Here is a 16,455-nt window from a genome sequence, read left to right on the forward strand (position 1 = left end):
TTAATTAACCTGAGACATTCCATTGTCTAGGTAAACCAGGCAGCTACTTAGCTGTCTTCTTGCCTAAAGGCAGAGAAAGAGGAATCAGACCTCAGAAGGAAGAGGGAAGAATCAAACCACAGCAGGAGAAATCAAAGAGAAAGAGGCAATTCCTGCTGAACAAGTGTCACGCTTACTGGTATAGAAAAACCAGCCTCCTGGATCCCCTGCACTCCCTCTCATGCAATAACCCTGTGTTTTCTGCAATTCTGTGTTCTGTTATTGCTTTCTCTGACACAGGGTGCAGCCGCATCATTTCAGGGTTTCCTGTGTTCTGAGAAGTGCAGAAATTCAGATTTTCATTCCCGTGATATTTTTTATACAACAGCACAAAATTCATTGCTCTTGTTGGTTTTGTTTTATTTTATCAAGGTTGTCAAGCACATCTTCTTTTCTCATTAAAATTAACTTTAAACTGCAGGGAGACAGAGGGAATGAAGAAGTGGAGTTTCAGTTTTCTGGAAACAAAATTACTGGATTATCGTAATTATCACCAAAACAGGAATATAAACCCCACAAAATCAGAAACTAATTTTCACTGCAACTTTTTAATTTAGAAAGTGAGTGGTGGTTCATTTTGAAAAGACAGGGGTTTTTTTTTTTGACAATATACCTCTATGTTTTTGAAATTGCCTCCTGAAAATGTCTCCTTTTTTGTTTTTCCATGATATACATTGCTCTTAAAGATTTTCGACCTGACTTGGGAGACAAGGTAATTTCAGATCATTAAAATTTTTCACAAAGAGGGCTCTGGCTTGGCCTTTGGGCAGACTCAGGGAGCCAACACTCTTTCACTTGCATTCAAGTCATGTTTGGTAGTTTGGCTTTGGGGTAGAGGTGCTTTTGCCACGGTTTCGAAGCCTAAAAAACAAACCCTTAATCCCCTGTGAAAACCAAAAGGAACTGTGCTGGGAGATGGCAGCCCCCCATAAAGGTGGTGGTGAAGGGCAGGTATTGGCAGCTCTTTCAACTAAGCCGTAATTCCATGGCTATAACCATGGAGCAAAATGCCTGCCTCCTTATGTATAGCAAACAAATACAATATTATCAGAGCAGGAGAAAGGCTGGACTCAGTAAATTGCATTAATATATTGGCAGAGTTTGGGTTCCTGTCCTGGAAGAGTGTCCATAACAAAACAATCTTCTTAATTACTCTGAGGTCCAGCAGCCCTGAGTGAGAAAAAGCAGATTTTTTCAAAATAAAACCAGTTCTGCTGTTACCTTTGTATCCCCCGTCCTCAAACAAAGCAGTTCCATCTCTGCATAACCTTGTCATGAATGAACGTCAAGTCTCTGAGCCAAGACTGAATTTAGCTTGTGTTTTTTTATCTCCAGAGGTGTTTCATTAGCTCAATTACAAATGACATGTTGCACTATGCTCTGCTGACTGAAAAAACTCAGCCAACCTAAATCCCTCTCCAAGTAGAATCCAATTAACCTCTTACTCCCCCTTCCTTTAATCCCCTGTGCCTCATGACTTGTTCACAGGCACACCTTTTAAATAAGACCAAAGTAAACTACCTGAGATAACCATGTACTGAACTGCTGAGGTGTTTGTACTGGAATTGTTGGGTCGGTTGGGATTGGGTGTGTGCTGTTACTGTTCCAAAAGTCAGAGGTTGTGCTTTTTGTGATAGTGTCCTGTGCCAGTTCTCTGTTGCACAAACCACCACATGGGCAGGTGACCCTTAGCAGCATGTACCAGGTTCCACTATCCCAAGGTTGCTCCAAGCCCTGTCCAACCTGACCTTAGACACTTCCAGGGATGGGGCAGCCACAGCTTCTCTGGGCAACCTGTCCAGCACCCTCACAGAGAAGAATTCCTTCCTAATATCCAGTCTAATCCTGCTCTCCATCAGTTTGAAGCCATTCCCCTTGTCCTGTCACCCTTGTCAATAATCTCTATCCATCTTTCCTGTTGGCTCCTGGAAGGCCACAATTAGGTCACCCTGAAGCTTCTCTTCTCCAGACTGAACAATCCCAGCTCTCCCAGCATTTCCTCCCAGCAGAGCTGCTCCATCCCTCTGCTCATCTCCATGGCCTCCTCTGGACTCTCTCCAGCAGCTCCATGTCCTTGTTGTGCTGTTCCCCAGGGCTGGAGGCAGCACTGCAGGGGGAGTCTCACCTGAGAGGGCAGAGCGGTAGAATCACATCCCTCATGTTGGACGCAGACTCTGTACCTGCAGAGACCACCCAGGGGCACAGCTGGTGTTGGGATGGTGCCCATGTGCACTCTAGGCCTGGCTGAGCACTGTTTTGGAGCCTGGGTGTTACTGTGGCTCCCACTCGGGGCTGAGTCCTGCCCTAGATCCATTAATGTTTTGGCAGCAGTGCTCCTTCGCTGCTGTTGTCAGGACAGTTGGGTGCTGAAGTCATCAGTAAGGCTTAGAACCCGGAATGCAGGGCTTGGATCAGTGACCTACTTTACCATACGAGTCTTGCCCAAGCCTGACCTTCTCCACATGATCCATCCTTGGCAGCACAGTCCAGGTCAAAGCATCCCATGCTCTGGCCCTGTGCTGAAGGCACAAGGCAGCAACTCTGTCAGCTGTGATTTGGAAACCCTGAGTGCTTGACTGAGCTATAGCCTTGCTTTCAAATCCACACGAACATCTCATTTTCTCCATTTTTTTCACTGTATCCACAGCCCGTGTCCTGACAAACCTGTACTCCCTGTGAATTAGTGGTATGATTACAACTGGAATTTTGTCGGGTTGCAAGCTCAAATAAGCTCTTGGTCTGGGTTCAGATTTATTTGTTGGATTTGGTTTTGTTAGCAGACAGTTATTTTTTAAAAGAGTTGTTTTTTTGTCTTACAAGCATTTTTCCTTCAAATGTGACTACAACAGACAGTAAAACTCAGAGTGTGGCATAAATGTGCTGTTGAGGAGGAACAATCTCTATGGGGTTACAAACTGAGGAATACATAAAATACACACAGAGAAACTTGATCTCTTCCAAAAAGGATGCTCTATGTGTCTTGTGGGTCCTAGAGCAGCACAATCCAACTCTGCATTCCAGCCAAAGCTAGTTTTGGAAGTATTGCTACAAATGGCACCATAAAATTTCATATCTGTGTTGGGTTTCACTTTTTATTCCTGTAGGTTTGAATATCCTGACAAGGATATTTCCTTGGCCTGACCCCAGGAATGCCATATTGCTGTCCAAAATGGGTATGTTCTGGGGGATAGGAGGAGCAGCGGAAGGTTGACAGGATCTGGATGGGTTGGTATGAGTGCTGGCATGGGGTTTTGGGGGGCCACACGGGCAGATTGGCCAGACTGGTGCTCAGGCCTGTGCTCAGGCCCGTGCTGAGGCCTGTGTGTGTGCTCATGCAGCTCACGGAGCGATGGAACAGGATGAACACTGGATCCATGGAACAGTAGCCATGAGTCTGTCCTGAACTGCAAAGTCAACACAGAGAGAACCAGTTTGGTCAGGTTTTCCTCAGACAATTATCTATTCTCTTCAGATGACATCTCTCTAAATTCTTTTTGGCTTTTCTGCTTTTAATTCCCCTTTCCTCCCTGAAGCTGAACATCCATCCTTCCTATCTTTTGCTGTCTGAAGCCCCTTCTTGCCAGTGATCCCAGCGCACATCTCCTGCTTTCCTCATGATCCCAAATTCAGCCTCCTCCTCCTCCTCCTCCTCCTCCTCCTCCTCCTCCTCTGTTGGCCCCGGGCAGCTCAGGACTCTTGGCTGCTGACAGACTTTAGGCAGTTTCTGTGCTCTGGGCCCAGCTCACCTGTCTGGGTTTGAGGCAGCCATGGGCCCGATCTCAAGGCTGATCTCAGCCTGCCCAGAGGTGCATTCCTGGTCTCCCAAATCAGGCTGCGATGTTCCCAGGTGTCTGCCTGGTTCAAAGTGTGGGTGAGCCACATCCTCGGAGCTCTGGGCTGTCTGAAATCCACCCAGCATTGCTGTGGCTTTGGCCTCTTTCTCCATCTCATGCTCTCTGTCCTTGGAGATATTTTGTTTTTGCCCTTCCCCTTAAGAGGTCAAGTGCTTCCACAGGGAGATGAGCCTGCAGTTTTCCATGAATCCAAACTGCTCCATGCATGAGTGAATTTGTTCTGTGATAATACAGCCAAGCAGGCAAAACCACAAGTAAATCAGCCTGGGGTTTTTCCCCCTTTTAATAACAGTTTACTATTCTGTAAGTGCATGTAAAGCACATGCCCTATTCCCCCAGCCAAGGAGCTTGACAGCTTGTCAGCAAGAACTACCATAGGTCTGGAGTGACTGATTTATACAAGTAAAAGCACACGTGCCAAGACCTGGCAGAGCCTGCTTCTTCTTTTTTTTTTTTTATTGCAACCACTTGGCAACTCTCTCTCTCTTCTCCTTTATCCAAACTTTTGCCTTTTATAGTCTTTGAATAATGCCTTTTTTTTTTTTTAATGTATGTAGCAGTTTCCCCTCCCTTCTCTTTCAGCCATTTGCTCTCCTTATCTGAATTGGCCATGGGACAGGAGATCTTGACTTCACAACAAGCAGTTCCTGACTGAGTACAGAATCGTAAACCTGATTGCACATGGAATTGTCTCTTCGGGAATGGGGATGGGGATAGGTGTTTCAGGGCTTTCTTACCTGTGCTCTGATCTCCCCAGGTCTGTGTGTTCTACCTACTTATGCTAAAATACACCTTCCTTTATAGAAACATGTGCACATAGTGGTGCAATGGAGTGTTTATTACCATTATTCACATGTTTTCAGCATGGCACTCATATAAGGAATCACACAGATTTGTCTGTGTATCCAAGCAGGAATTCTTAAACCAAACAAATAAGCCACCCTGCATAATCAAATGACCTCCAACATGGATTCAAAGGGGATTATATCTGAGGGTTTCTGGCTTTGCAATGTCTCTCCCCAGCCTGTGTTCAGGTACAGGCTCATGCACAGCTGTGCAGCCATGAGGTTTCTCAGACACCAACATTCTTAGGCACAGACAGTCTCTCACACAAGAGCTTATAGATTTATGATTTGTTGTGAGAGTGGAAAACAGCTGCTGTAGGCTAATCAAATACAGCAGAAGATTTAATGCAAAATATTGAAAAACACTGGTAGGAGTGTTTTTCTGAAAAAAACTGTCTGGTAGGAGGGTGAAACTCTGAAAAACATGCTGGTCTCGTGGTGCTGGGCCAGTACAAGAAGATTTGCACCTGGACATGATAAACGTCAGCAGCAGGGCTGCAGGAGGTTGCTTCACCCTCCCAGGCTGCCAGGGCTAAAACTCACATTGGGTTTGGTCCTGGGAATAAATTCCGTAAGTCTGGGGCTGTGGTTTTTCAGGGACATGCAAGAGCTGCTTAGGTAGGAACAACCTTGCAGCACATTAGAGCAGGTTTAAGTTCTTGCTACTGGCTCTCTTCTGCCCTTCCCTGTGGACACATGGAAAGCCTATTTCTCCAGGGCTGTCAGTTCAGCACCTTTCACCAGTTCTGCTAAGGCTGCAAAGGCTTGGAAATAATTAACTGCAAAGGAAAGAATTTCATCTCAGGTTTCTGCTGACTGACGACACAGGCAATTTATGATGCCACAAGAAGCTCAGGCTGGGATTATTTCTATGTAACTCCCACTGCTGCTGCTTGGCAGCTCAGTGACTGTGTTGGAAGAGACTGAGCCAGATTAATACCCTGTGGATTTGAACCATAAACTTGCCCAAGTTTGGAGTTCGAGGGCTCAGCTTAGCTAAGCACAGACTAGAGCTGCGGCACTTGCAACATCCTCACTGCCTTTCCAGGTGCCAGGAGGTGGGACTTGTCAGCACAGCTCTCCCCTTTCTCACCTGGCAGGTATGATCTCACTCATCCATCTCTGAAAGTCAAACTAGGAAGGGCTGGGCTGTGAAAATAACTCAGGATCCATCTTCAAAGTGTCCTTCCTGCAGAGCCTTGGCTTGGCAGCCTCAGTGGGTCTGTGCTGACAAAATGAAGCCCCTAGCTCCTCTTGTCTTGGGTGCCAGGCAGAGAAACATGATAGCTGAGCAGGGTGCTCAGATGTCTTGGCTAAAAGACAGGTGGATTTTGTTCCTGGCCACTCTTGGTCTGCAACAGGAGATGAGAGGCTGCAAAAGAGATTGTTGCTGTGCGGTTGGTGGTTGTCAGTTTAGTCCCTCTTATCTACCTGCAAATGTGTGTCAGTCTTCCTGGTTGGAGACTCCAACAAACAAGGCAGTTCTGCTGGCCCTGCCATGAGCTGGGATAAGATTTCTAAGATAGGCCATGGGGTGGTCGGGCTGAGCCCACTGATTTTGCAGTGCCTGCCTGCACAATCTTCACCCAGCAGTTCACAGAATCATGGAATATTCTGAGTGGGGAGGGACTCAAAGGATCATCAAGTCCTGCTCTTAAGTGAATGGCCCATACAGGGGATTGGACTGTTGACCTTGGCATTATTAGCACCAAATTTTAACCAAATCTTCCCTCCAATTATTCCTGGCCTGGCCTGTCTATGCGTGCTGTGAATCCCTCCCTGTCTTTGCTGTGTGTTTTGAGATCATCAGGTGAATAGGGCTGTTCCATCTGTTCTGTGCAGTGAGACACCAGCTGCACGTGGACATTGTGATGCACCAACAGCTCTGACTCATGGACCCCTCCGCCGAGGAGCCCATATTCTCTTTCTCCATGGGTAGACAGCCCTGGGTAACATAAAGTACACACTGGATTGCGCCATGTGGAGGGATAAGAAGCATCTGTTACTTCCAGATGTTCAGTCCTCTCATTGTTTTTTTGATTTGAGGACAGGAACCCCCTTCAGTTGTGAGAGGCACTCACTGTTCTCAGGTGTCCGGGAGGGTGTGTGTGGGGGGAAAGATTGGCTTTGTGTGACGCCAGTAAAGAACAAAGTTTTCATGCTTTGAAAGGCCTTGAGCTCTGGCTGATCTCCATTGTTCATATGTTTTCCAGCAGCAGAACGAGAGGGGAAGAATGGGAAGGCAGGAGAGCAGAGCTGAGAGTTAGCACCGGACACCTTTCCTGTGCTCCGGCAAGCTTGGCAGGATCCATCATGGCAAATGGAGCTGGATGCAACAGAATCCAGGCTTAAGCTTAGCTCAGATCTTAGGCCCAGTAGAGCCTCCTTAGATCCGCAGGAGCTTTGTAAGTAGCTGAATGCATTTCAGCCAGGCTTGCCAAACCAGCACAAGTGCAGCGGTTGAGTTCAGCGGTGGAACAGGGCAGAGGCGAGCCTGGCCCAAATCTGAGGCCTTTTTGCCCACAGCCATTTTATGTCTTTGGTTTTCTTGTGGTCTTACTTTCTCCTTCTTCCACTGTAGATCTACAAAACTGTTGGAACTACACATCATTGCAGGCTTTGACCCATTGGCATAGGAAAGCTGAGGCACAAAACTTCCAAATGATGTGCAAAGGTGCCAGTAAGTGTTTGCTAGAGCTGTGTATTGTCCCTGAACACACAGAAGAGAAGGACAACTCTAAATCCAGGCAGATGGAGCTAGTCAACCCTGTAAGGCCATCCATCTAAGAGGTCACTCTAAACAAACCTACATCCTGAGGACTTCGCTGCCACTGTCCAAGCTTGCTCGGTCCCAGCAGATGAACCTTAGGATTAAAGGGTGGGCTCAGTTCAGCGCACACTGTGTCTCACCTAAAAAATCCATTGCACAGGCTCAAAGGCCTTACTCGCATTTGCAAAGCCCTTTATCACCAGCGCGCTTGTAACAAATGTGGGTAAAGACCTTTCCCAAATCTTCGTTTGTGAAGACTGGCCATGATGTATTGTCCCTGAATTCCAGGTTACTTAATCCCCTCCTCTTCCAGCACATTGAATTTTAACCATTTGCAGAGTGTCATTATGATCTATCTGTGTCACTGTCCTGGCTGGTGGGCGGGTGGTTTGAGATCTGGGGTTCCCACCTGATTTTCATTTCTGATGGAGACATTTCTAAGTGCAGAAATATGTAAACCAGACAGGACTTGAGGAATAGAGGTTATATGACGATTTTTCTGTGTGGGTTCAACCAGGCACAAATAGAGCAAGGCCTGAGTATAAACCTGACACCAACCAGAGGAGTGCCAGAAAGAACTGCCCCTTTGGTATATCCCTTCCACTGAAGGAAAACTGCACAGCCCCCAAACTTTCCTACTCCACACTTGTTCCCTTTCCCCTGCACCAGCAGAAAAGCTTTGTTAAAGAGAGTAGTTTTCAAGATTCTCAATGTTTTGTTCCTGCCGGTGAGTCAATGATTTTTCCAGTCCCTGCCCCACAATAAACAAGTGCAGGCTGAGTGTGGTCCAGAGGAAAATGTGAGTTACACGTGTCCTGGCCACATGCTGCTCTGGTACCAATGATAACCATATGGTGGCTCTCCAGCAAGAAGAACTGTTAGCAGAAATCAGTGCAAGGTAGAAATATAATCCAACCCAGAAAGTGCCCAGCAAACTCCTTCCCAACCTGATAGGGCTGTAGTACCTTGTGTTATGGTTCAGCATCACCTCAGCTGAGGAGGATTGGGCTAAGGAGTTTGGTCGAGAAACTCCAGGAGAGCAGGAGCCCTTGTGTAACAAATTCTCATCACTGATCCCACAGCTCCAATTACATTTCTCATCTCCAGCACTTCACTGGGAGAGGGAAGTGTACTGCCCACCTCCACTGCTTTCTGTGTGAGCACAGAAACTGTGTTTTCTGTCTGGGAAAGGAAATTAGAGGGGCTGGGGAAGGGCAGAGACAGGCTTTGGGTTGGTTTCAAGGTTTGGGGGCAAACCAAATGCAATAGGTACCTTATAATTTTGGAATCTCACTCTGTCCCCAAACCCTTGCATAATGCTGCTTTCATACTACACATGCAGAATTCTCAGCTCCCTCAAAGTTTGCATCACCATCACCATTTTCTGCAGAGTAATAGAAAAGCCAAAGCCCAGGTATCCCAGAAGATGTTATTCCTATAACAACCTAAATACCTGGGAAGATTGGGTCATGGAGGAAGGTCCTCTCACTTTGAGGTTGGTGTCTTAGTTTCTCTTTCTCTCAGCTGGCCTTTGGTCACACAGGGTGCGAGATTTCCCTGTGGCTTCCTATTCCCCTTTGGAAATACCTAGTCCCTGCAAGAACTCCATATCTCACTTTTCCATGCTGCTACTTTCTTTTTTTGAGCCACTGAGGCAGTGAACAGCAGGAGGTTCATTGATGATTTTTAGAGTAAAATCTCAACTAGGATACCTTTATTAAAGCTAAGTCCACAGCAAACGTAAGCTTTACTCAGGCAGCAGTTCACAGGAACTTGGCAGGGGCCTGCCTGCGTTTCAGAATCCTTGTCCTTTTTCTAGATGAAAGCCCTGCAGAAGGATTTGTTTTTCAGACAGAAGGCAAGCCAAGTTGGTGATTTCATCCCAAGGCAGGCTGTGTCAAGCTGGTCCTATTCAAACATGCAGGAAATCAACCTTGGAGCTTGTTCAGAAATGAGGATGGAGAGAGGGGGTAGAGAAGGGGGTCCTGAGGAGGAGAAGAGCTTGGATTCTGTAACTGAGCTCAGAACAAGCAGGGAAGGTACCTGCTGTCAGTGTAGTGCCGCAGGGACCCCTCCCCCACCTTTGGAAGGATTAACTGGCAAGGTTTCAAGTAGCATTTCTTAATTTCCAGCTCTTCCAAGCAGCTCTCCCACCTCTGTCCTCACAGAGCCCTGTGAGGGACATGCACAGCATCGCTCTGATCACAGGTCAGGGGCTACCACAGCTCAAGGGGAATTTTCCCCAAATCCTCACATTCCAGGATGGCTTTTTCTGTGTATGGCAATCATTGCTAATTAAAACAGTTGTTTTCTGAGTGTAAATGAGGAAAGGGAGAGGAAGAGGGAGAGGGAGAGGGAGAGGGAGAGGGAGAGGGAGAGGGAGAGGGAGAGGGAGAGGGAGAGGGAGAGGGAGAGAGGGAGAGGGAGAGAGGGAGAGGGAGAGAGGGAGAGAGGGAGAGAGGGAGAGAGGGAGAGAGGGAGAGAAAGAGGGAGAGGGAAGGCTCGCTTTGAACATGGAAATGGGTAAAAGAGAGCAGGAAATGGAAAAGAGAGACTGTGAAGTCATTTTTTACAAGCTGTTATAATGGTCTCCACTTAAACATTTGTAGAGCAGCTATGGAATACCAGTGACAGAGGGGAGGCAAAGGATGGTAGAATTCAGAACATTTCTTCTTGGTATGCTACAAAACCTCTAAGCTCTTTGGACAGTCCCTTCCCAAGCTGCAAGAGAAGGATGATGGAGAAGAACTTGGCATAATTTTATCTTCTGCATTTCTGCAGCTGCCACCTTGCCAGTTGTTCAGTGAAGATACCACTCCAAGAAGCACCACAAGCAGCCTGAGTACAGCTGACCATAGAGGAAATTCATGACAGAAACCTGCTTGGGATGTATGTGAGTGTGTATAAACCTTCATACCTAAATAACATCCGCAGGAGTTTCTGGGCAAGGCAGGCAGAGCTTGCTGTTACTGCTAGAAAAATCTCAGAGCTGCTCCTTTGCACATTTTCTACAGAAAATCTTCAACGACTCCAGTCCTTCCTTTCTAGCAATTTCTCTCACGGATCCAGATTTTAGTGGTTTGGGTTTTATTTAAACCAAGCACTTTCTGATGTGAACAATACCAGCAAAACATTTGTGACTTGGCCTGGAGGATGGGAAAAATGCAGCCACCAAAAGCCAAGGCAGGCTCTTAAATGTCGATGCTCATTAGGCACTTTTTAACATCAGTGGCTGGGCTGGAATCTGCCCACGCAGGCTGGAGACTGAGGAAATATTATTTGAACACATCTGCTCCAAGAGATACTGTCAGACATGGGGAGCCTCTTGTGGTAATTAGGGGAATTCATTTCATTATTTAGTCAAGCAGTGGGGTTTTTTCTGATTTTGTTCTTTTTTTTTTTTTCTTGTAGGATTCATTAAAATTTTATTTTCTACATTTGTTTAACAACTGAAGGGCTCCCTGGCAATATTAAGACCCTGTGTTCATGTAGCACCTTCCTCTCTGTTGCAAAGCACCTGGGCAAGAAGCATTTTGGAAGTCAAGGAAGAGAAACTTGCAGCCACTGGCTCAAAAAACACCAAAATTGCCTTTCCCCTTTCCTGTCCCTGCCACATCTTCTCCTTCCTCATTCCCAACCCACACATGTGCATCTGCTCTCCAGATAGAAGCCTCTGCAAGACCCCAGTGCTGCGGTTAAAGCAAACCAGTTGCTTATCTTTGACTCTTCTGTCCCAAACACTGCCCTGAGCTCTCCCCAGTCACTGTTTTTTGAGTGTTCTGTACTTAGTGTGAAAGAAAGCAGTTGAACTGCGCCATCCAGATGATATCCCAGCCAGGGGCATCTTCTTCCTCTCCTTTCTGCTGTTCTTACCAAAGATAGCGTGGTAGCTGTGTTCCCCAACTCAAAACTCATCCCCCTCATGAGAAGAACCCCTTTATATAATAGAAATATTTATATCTATATAGATAGATATATTTAATATAATAGATTACAAAATCTAATCAAGAAAATGACAGCTTTAAGCCCTTCATTTTTTTCCTGAAAAGGGGGCCTTTAATATTGTTTAATTAAAAGTTCATCTGATGTCAGCTTTGAAATTCTGTGCATTTTGTTTCCATTCTTCTTTTGTGCATTTAAGTCAGTACATTTCCAAATAAGGTTTCTGTGTGCTCACTGTGCTCTCTCCTTGAACCTCAATGCTTTGTGTAGCACTGAGCAGTGACAGGGTTATGTCAACCTCTCTGCTTCCCTGGGCACATTTGTTCCCTCAAAATCAACACAGCAGCTGGAGACTCTGACATCTGAAACACTCCTGGCCCTCTTGATGGCACAGAGCTACTCGTTGGGATTGCACGGAGCGTCTTGCAATGGACACGGGCCAGAAAAGCAGGTGCTCAAGGGTGATAAATCCTTAGCTAGGAAAAAAATAATCCTTAGCTTGGAAAATAGTGGTTCTCAGGCTCGTTTTGTAACTTCCAGTTTGGCTGGCTAACTGGGAACCACTCCATGTGGTGGTTTATTTGGTTGAAGAAAGCCTCGGGGAGCTCCATTGGGTGGGTGTTGATGGGGTGGGTTTGTCTGTAGTGGGGACCAGGGGAGTTCACTGAAGGCCAGGCTTGGGTTGGGGTCGAGGTGCAGCTTGACATAATCTGACAATTAGGCTAAACAGGAGTACCTGGCTGGGCTAAAATGATGCTCCTGGGGGAGGAGAGTTGCCTTGCCTTGCCTTGTCTTGTCTTGCCTTGCCTTGCCTTGCCTTGCCTTGCCTTGCCTTCTGCTTGGGGAGCTTCTTCAGCCCTTCCTGCAGAGCTGGAAGCTTTAAGGAGAAGGTGAGGAGCTCTAAATGAGAATATGGTTTTGCAGGAGATTGATGTTGGAGAGCCTGGCTTAAAATCCATCTTATCAGATCCAGGAGACACAACCGTGCTGCTTTCAGGATCCAACACGCAGCAAAACCAAGGTGGGATGTGAGTAGTACAGCATAATGCTCAGGTACAAATGCTGTTGGAATTGGGGTAAGGGGATGAAGCTGTGCAGTGTCTTTATTTCTTCTTAATCACTCTCTGGGTAATGGAGAGTTGGGGATGCAGCTGATAGAGGAGGCAAGGTTATGTGTGTTTTTGAAAAAGCCCTCTTTTTGAGACAGCAAAGATCATCCAGAAAAAAAAAAACAACTGAGTTGAGACCAAGCTCTAAGAAACTTGTAAAAGTAATGCAGGGCTTCCCCTCTCTCCTTAGTTTCCATTTCCACGTCATCCAGCTGCTTGAGCCCTTCCTTGGGTGGCCAAGGATCTGGAAACTTTTTTCTCCCCTGAAGTAGGGGCAGAAACCAACAAAAAATGTGTGTCCTGATGAACTGGAGCTTTTCTGGAAGCAGCTCTGTTTGTATCTGGATAAGCACGTTGAGAGGACAACATGACCAGGAGGTGCTTGAAGTGCTGGGGAGAAGCAGCAGGAAGGCAGTGAGGGGCAGGAGTGAGAACTTAGCAGTGTCAGCTGTTTCAGATGCCAGGGCTGGGAGGATGAGGGGGCTCTTAGTTCAGTGCCTTTTGCCTGCAGCATTGAAATCTGAAGAGTTTTAATTTTATTCTGAACTTTATGTGTGTGCACAGCTCATAAAACCAGTGATGTAGGTGCCCAGTGGAGGTGCAAGCTGCTCACCTGACGTGTACAGTGAATAACAATGAGACTTAAGTTGCACATTTTAGAGTTGTTCCTGCTGTTCCAGACAGATGAAGCTCTGCCATGAAATGGTGGGTTTCCTTAAGCTTTGGCTCTTTCTTAGCACCCGTGTTAATTTTCATATAGTCTCTCCATTTGTTTTTCTCAGGTTTTTGGAAACCAAGTGCTCAAAGGCAGCTGCCTGGCACCTATGTCAGCTGGGAAATAAGGAAGATTGTGACCCAAATTTTGACCCAGGGGCACGAAATTGGGCAGGTTCCTCTGCATGTGCTGAGCAGAGGTACAATATTGGGGGTCTCTGAATTAAGGGTGAGTTGGAGTTCTGTTCCCAGGTATAATTCTGTGCATGGCATAAATAATGCAGAGCCCTCCCAGGACAGGTGGAAACAGGTGGTGGTCGTGGGACCTGTGTCTTCAGGAGTCATTTTTGTTGTCTGCTACTAAGAAATGAGTGGTTGTCATGGTTACCTGCCTCCCTTTCCTGGTCTTGCCAAATGTCTTCTCTAGAGCCTCGGGCTTGGAGCAGGATTCAGTGTTTCTCTTCGGTTGAGATCACACTCTGATCCAAGCACCTTGAATTTCAAACGTGCTGCTTTGTCACACTGGTGTAACATTTATGTGCCTGGGTACCTGGAGAGCCTTTGATACTCTTCTTACTGAACCTTCAGAACAAGGAAGAAGTGACTGAAATAAAGTCATCTATGGGTTTATTTAGCGGTGCAGCCCCTGGGCAAGCTGAGCAGAGGTATGGGGTCTCTGAGCGAGGGTCTTCGTTCATAGTACCATCCACGGGCTCAGTACAACCAGTGCCTCCCGTGGAAACTCTCTAAGGGATCAGCCAAGCTCTATCTTCTCTCTGTCTTGTCTTCTATTATCAAACCACAGTGTGTCTAGTTATGAAGTGACCTAAACTATGGAAGTCAGTCTCCACAAACCTTCTGTCTTGAATCTGACTTTTTAGCCCCCTCTTAATATCTTTTTTTCTTCAATGCCAGAAGAGGACGATTGAGTGAGAAGGGAGCAGGTTAACAAATTGTCTCTTTGGGGGTTTTTTGAGCTGGGTTTGGTTGGCATTGCCCTAGAGAGTGAACTGAGCTCTGAAAAACTGCTCATTGAAGTTGTGCAGCAAGGGGATGGCAGGGATTGCAGCAAGCTATGCTGTAGAAATTCTTGGAGCAGCAGGAAGGTGAAGAGTCTCAAAGGAAACATGAGGTCATTTCCCTTTTAGCATAGTACATTTCAGAGATACTTTAACAATTAATCAATATCTAAATGTGCAGTCCATTATAGGGCTTGGCAATGGGTTGTTTCATAGTCTAACAACTGGGAGCCTGCCTGTGCTAACAGGGCTGAATCCCTGAGCTCCAGGGAAGGTGACTATTATGTGGAGAGGCATAACTTGCTCCTCCTGGCCTCTTTTGAGATGAGGTCAATGATATTTACCATTTAAGGAAGATATCCCTCCAAGTGATGAGGGTACAAGGAATCCACTTTGATGTTCTTTATTTTCAGCTTTTATAGCAATAATCTTCACCAAAAATCTGGTAATGAGGGGCAGGGGAATCTCTGTGTGTGGACAGCCAAGTGTTACAACACAGCTCTGGCCTCAGGCTGCTGCTGAGCCCCTTGTAGCCCGTGCTAGAACATCTGGTCCATCTCAGGATGGAAGGTCAGCCTGGACAGCTGAGTCTGGTCCCAACTGCTGCATGAGGGGCTGGATTTGGAGGCTGGAGAGCTGTGTCTGGGCAGCTGTGTCTGGGCTGCAAGGCCCAGAGCTCGAATTTGCATTGCTGGAGATGCTCCTGGGGAAACAGCTCAGCTTGTGAGGTCGTGCAGGCCGTGATCCACCATCCTCCTGCCTCGTCGATGGATTCAGTGCCTCCCAGCAGAGTGTTCGGCTTCCCCAGCCCTCCCAGCAGGGTCCTGCTGAGGTGTTTTTGGCATGACATGTGCTTGTAAGGAGGTGTTGTGGCTAGGACAGGGATCCCTTCCTCCTTTGGCCACTCCCCAGCTATAGAGCCAGCAATGGTTCCTGCTCTGCCCTACTTACCTGGTGAGAAACAAGCCAGGGTCTCTCTTCCTCTGCATTAACTACAGCTGCCCACCATTTTTCAGGAAGGTATCCATTTTTTTGCCCCACTCACTTCATTCTCCCCCAAACCACATCACACTTCTCTAACATCTGCCTGGGAGCTTATTTGGAGCAGTGGACAGTGAGCAACTCATGTCCTGTGAACTATCCCGGACCCCTCTGGAAATGGAGGGAATCAGTGCTGCATGTGGTTTAGGGGTTATTGGTGAGCAGAGTCACAGGACTGTGAAGGCATTAGTCATTTAATTAGCATTAATAGGGCAATTATTATCTTAATAAAATGACTGATTATGACATTGAAGTTGTATTTGAGGTTTAACAGCTGCAGCAGTCTGACTGAATTGTGTATTTGTTAATCCTCAGTGAGGGTGTTCTATTTCACTGAGTGATGTTTATTTAACATGCAATAAGTGTCTTAGTGAATCTCTATTAAAGGCATATGTGGAAACCTTAATTTGAAGCATTACAGAAGAGAGTGAGACTGTTCAATTCATAAAATCCTATTTAAACACCGTGAGCTCCAAAACCAGTCCAGTGCCAAAGCAAACTGTGTCCTGTAAGCTCTGTGCCAGATGTCTCGTGTGGGGTGTGCTCAGGGTCCAAAGAAAATAAGGTCTGAAGGGAACAGTTTGGCCATTGACTCTCCAATCCAACCTATATAAAGGAGTTTCGTTTCCATTCAGGAAATAGAAACCTCTTTGAGATGGATCCTATTCAAAGAGTGTTTGCTGAACAAGCCTTCCCAGCAGCAGCGATTCTCAGCAACACCTCTGCCTGCGAGCAGGAATGATCTGGTGGTAAGGGTTGGGAAGCATCCTAAACCTCTCTTAAGTCTGAGAAAGAAGAGATAGTAAATCAGTTAGAGGTGTCTCTGGGTGCTTGTTGTGGCCCCAACTAGTGCCTGGTGTTGGACACCCTGACTATCCTCATGGGTGAGATGTGAGATGAAGTCTTGGCCAACTTGAGTTTGTCTTTCCTGTATCCTATGACTTTAGGTATCATAGCTCATTGTGCTCTGGACAAGGCACTCCAGGATATTGTAGAACAAACCTCTGGGAGACTGGGATGATGTCCCTGGAGAGCCCAACTCTACTCTGAACCCAGCCTTTTTCTTTCTGAGTGCATCTAAAAGGTGTTTTGCAGGTAAATACATGTAAATACATATGAACC

Source organism: Pseudopipra pipra, chromosome 23, assembly GCF_036250125.1.
Source record: "Pseudopipra pipra isolate bDixPip1 chromosome 23, bDixPip1.hap1, whole genome shotgun sequence".
In the NCBI taxonomy this organism is placed as follows: domain Eukaryota; kingdom Metazoa; phylum Chordata; class Aves; order Passeriformes; family Pipridae; genus Pseudopipra; species Pseudopipra pipra.